This window comes from Oncorhynchus mykiss, chromosome 9, assembly GCF_057628025.1.
Source record: "Oncorhynchus mykiss isolate SJ-2025 chromosome 9, ASM5762802v1, whole genome shotgun sequence".
NCBI classification, from domain to species: domain Eukaryota; kingdom Metazoa; phylum Chordata; class Actinopteri; order Salmoniformes; family Salmonidae; genus Oncorhynchus; species Oncorhynchus mykiss.
Window position 1 is genome coordinate 70,820,948 of NC_143030.1, and position 5,098 is coordinate 70,826,045.

Here is a 5,098-nt window from a genome sequence, read left to right on the forward strand (position 1 = left end):
CACCTCACCTACCTTTAACTGGTGTTCTACCTGTGGACACCTTTAACTGGTGTTCTACCTGTGGACACCTCACCTACCTTTAACTGGTGTTCTACCTGTGGACACCTCACCACCTTCAACTGGTGTTCTACCTGTGGACACCTCACCACCTTTAACTGGTGTTCTACCTGTGGACACCTCACCTACCTTTAACTGGTGTTCTACCTGTGGACACCTCACCACCTTCAACTGGTGTTCTACCTGTGGACACCTCATCACCTTTAACTGATGTTCTACCTGTGGACACCTCACCACCTTCAACTGGTGTTCTACCTGTGGACACCTCACCACCTTTAACTGGTGTTCTACCTGTGGACACCTCACCTACCTTTAACTGGTGTTCTACCTGTGGACACCTCACCTACCTTTAACTGGTGTTCTACCTGTGGACACCTCACCTACCTTTAACTGGTGTTCTACCTGTGGACACCTCACCACCTTTAACTGGTGTTCTACCTGTGGACACCTCACCTACCTTTAACTGGTGTTCTACCTGTGGACACCTCACCACCTTTAACTGGTGTTCTACCTGTGGACACCTCACCTACCTTTAACTGGTGTTCTACCTGTGGACACCTCACCTACCTTTAACTGGTGTTCTACCTGTGGACACCTCACCACCTTTAACTGGTGTTCTACCTGTGGGCACCTCACCACCTTTAACTGGTGTTCTACCTGTGGACACCTCACCACCTTCAACTGATGCTCCAGCAGTTGTATTTCTATTTTTATATTTTGCATCTGCAGCTTCATGTGGTCAGTTTATAAATGACATTTTCCCATGTGTTTCTCTAAGTACACCCTGTACAGCTGTTCCACAGGGAGCTATAGGGACACAAAAAATGACATTGAATTTCACAGTGCCAGGTCTTCTTCGTTTCATTGCAAGTCATGGGCCAATGCTCATATTTTGGGGCAGCAGGTAGCATAGTGGTTAGAGTGTTAGGCCAGTAACCAAAAGGTTACTAGATCGAATCCCCGAGCTGACAAGGTAAAAATCTATCGTTCTGCCCCCGAACAAGGCCGTTAACCCACTGTTCCTAGACCATCATTGTCAATAAGAATTTGTTCTTAACTGACTGGCCTGGTTAAATAAAGGGCAAAAAACCCAATGCTGAACAAGTTGTGCTGTGGAGGTGGATGGACCCTCATTGTAATTTTATTGGTCTGTTAGAGAAAAAGAAGGTGGAAGTTTTATTATGGTACAACACTATCATCAACTGTTAGATGTTATTTTTAAGGTGTAAACCTCTGTAGGTCTCTCTGTATCATCCCTCTCTGTGGCAGCTGACAAGCTGTCTTCATCCTCCTGTAATGAAAATGAACAATTTTTGTGTTCTACTCTAACCCATTATGAAAAATCTGCTGAGTATTACAACTCCATGGAGGTCAGTTATGGCAGAAGCCTCCACCAGACAGATTACACCGTTAGTAACTGGTAGAACATTAGACAGTTAAATTATAACTTTACCCAGAAAAGTGCCCCACCTAATTTTAATTTTACAACTGTGTGCCACATCACAATTTCTCAAATATATAACTCTGAGTCACCTTAAAATAGATTATGTCTGAAGGACAACTAAGAATCTGAAAAAGTAACAGCAGTTAATTACAAAGAATTGTACCGATACAATAAAATCAGTGTGCAAAGTTGTGTCTAAGATGGATGTGTGGGCGTAACTGAGGTAAAAGGATAAATGTACATATATCATGAATTTTAATAACTAACCTCTTATGTAGGCCCTTGTGTCCTGGGGTTTGGTTGGTTCAGAAGATCTTCCTCCAGAGATGCCTTCAGCAATACGTCATCCACTGTTTAGACTGAGGGCCATCTCTTCATCCTCTGAGTGTTTTTCAGCACTCAGACTTTTTTCTATTGGCTATAATGGAGGTCAAATTTGAACATGTCCAGTAAGCACAACATGTAGAGAGACATGTATGTATAAAGTTTAACATTTAGGTGTTACTTTCAAATAGACAATATTAAATACTGCCAGTGTTGGGATGGCTGAAAAATCAACTTTTTTTTTCACTAATTGCTTAAATATATCACATGTTGAATGTAGCCACTGAATGCTGTTTAATTAGGAAGGGTAGGCTAAACAACATCACAATTGCTTGTAATGAAATTATACCTTACCTGTTTGAAGTATTTTTATATTTCATCTTTATATTTCATATATTTCATATTTCAACACACACACACAGACACACACACAGACACACACACAGACACACACACAGACACACACACACACACAGACACACACACAGACACACACACAGACACACACACAGACACACACACAGACACACACACACAGACACACACACAGACACACACACAGACACACACACAGACACACACACACAGACACACACACAGACACACACAGACACACACACAGACACACACACAGACACACACACACAGACACTTAATCAGCAAATAAATAACTTAGTCAGCATGTTAAATGTGCAACCAGAAGGAAAACAATTCTAGATGACCTGTACTCCACACACAGAGACGCGTACAAAGCTCTCACTCGCCGTCCATTTGGTAAATCCGATCACAACTCTATCCTCCTGATTCCTGCTTACAAGCAAAAATTAAAGCAGGAAGAACCAGTGACGCGGTATATAAAAAAGTGGTCAGATGAAGCAGATGCTAAACTACAGGACTGTTTCGCTATCACAGACTGGAACATGTTCCGGGATTCTTTCAATGGCATTGAGGAGTACACCACATCAGTCACTGGCTTTATCAATAAGTGCATCGAGGACGTCGTCCCCACAGTGACTATGTACATACCCCAACCAGAAGCCATGGATTACAGGCAACATTCGCACTGAGCTAAAGGGTAGAGCTGCCCCTTTCAAGGTGTGGGACTCTAACCCGGAAGCTTAAAAGAAATCCTGCTATGCCCTGCGAAGAACCATCAAACAGGCAAAGCGTCAATACAGGGCTAAGATTGAATCATACTACACCGGCTCCGACGCCCGTCTTATGTGGCAGGGCTTGCAAACTATTACAGACTACAAAGCGAAGCACAGCCGCAAGCTTCCCAGTGACACGAGCCCAGACAAACTAAATCACTTCTATGCTCGCTTCGAGGCAAGCAACACTGAGGCATGCAGGAGAGCATCCGCTGTTCCGGATGGCTGTGTGATCACGCTCTCCGTAGCCGACGTGAGTAAGACCTTTAAACAGGTCAACATACACAAGGCTGCGGGGCCAGACGAATTACCAGGACATGTGCTCCGGGCAAAATGTCTTCACTGACATTTTCAACATGTCCTGATTGAGTCTGTAATACCAAGATGGTTCAAGCAGACCACCATGTCCCTGTGCCCAAGAACACAAAGGCAACCTGCCTAAATGACTACAGACCCGTAGCACTCACGTCCGTAGCCATGAAGTGCTTTGAAAGGTTGGTAATGGCTCACATCAACACCATTATCCCAGAAACCCTAGACCCACTCCAATTTGCATACCGACCAAACAGATCCACAGATGATGCAATCTCTATTGCACTCCACACTGCCCTTTCCCACCTGGACAAAAGGAACACTTATGTGAGAATGCTATTCATTGACTACAGCTCAGCGTTCAACACTATAGTACCCTCAAAGCTCATCACAAAGCTAAGGATCCTGGGACTAAACACCTCCCTCTGCAACTGGATCCTGGACTTCCTGACCGGCCTCCCCCAGGTGGTGAGGGTAGGTAGCAACACATCTGCCACGCTGATCCTCAACACTGGAGCTCCCCAGGTGTGCGTGCTCAGTCCCCTCCTGTACTTCCTGTTCACCCATGACTGTATGGCCAGTTTGCAGATGACACAACAGTGGCAGGCCTGATCACCGACAATGATGAGACAGCCTATAGGGAGGAAGTCAGAGACCTGGCCGTGTGGTGCCAGAATAACAACCTATCCCTCAACGTAACCAAGACTAAGGAGATGATTGTGGACTACAGGAAAAGGAGCACCGAGCACGCCCCCATTCTCATCGACGGGGCTGTAGTGGAGCAGGTTGAGAGCTTCAAGTTCCTTGGTGTTCACATCAACAACAAACTAGAATGGTCCAGACACACCAAGACAGTCGTGAAGAGGGCACGACAAAGCCTATTCCCCCTCAGGAAACTAAAAGGATTTGGCATGGGTCCTGAGATCCTCAAAAGGTTCTACACCTGCCACTGGTTGCATCACTTCCTGGTACGGCAATTGCTCGGCCTCTGACCGCAAGGCACTACAGAGGGTAGTGCATACGGCCCAGTACATCACTGGGGCTAAGCTGCCTGCCATCCAGGACTTCTACACCAGGCGGTGTCAGAGGAAGGCCCTAAAAATTGTCAAAGACCCCATTCACTCCAGTCATAGACTGTTCTCTCTACTACCGCATGGCAAGCGGTACCGGCGTGCCAAGTCTAGGACAAAAAGGCTTCTCAACAGTTTTTAACCCCAAGCCATAAGACTCCTGAACAGGTAATCAAATGGCTACCCGGACTATTTGCATTGTGTGCCCCCCCCAACCCCTCTTTTTACCCTGCTGCTACTCTCTGTTTATCATATATGCATAGTCACTTTAACCATATCTAAAGGTACATCAGCCTGACTAAGCGGTGTCTGTATGTAGCCTCGCTACTGTATATAGTCTGTCTTTTTACTGTTGTTTTATTTCTTTACCTACGTATTGTTCACCTAATACCTTTTTGCACTCTTGGTTAGAGCCCGTAAGTAAGCATTTCACTGTAATGTCAACTACACCTGTTGTATTCGGCCACGTGATAAATAAACTTTCATTTGATTTGATTGATTTAAATGTATCATCTGTTCTAAAACTGAAAACTCTTGAGTTTGACAACCTAGAGTTAGTCAACCTAGAGTTCAGGTTTAAACTCAGAGTTTGTTAACCCTGCTTTCTGAAACAGAGCCCTGGTAAAATAGAAGCAATTATGATTGTGTTCGAGAAAATAAATATATAGATCCACGAATAACAACGTACTGAACGCAGCCCAGGTTGCGGTACATCTAACCACCACCCATTCTCCCGGATC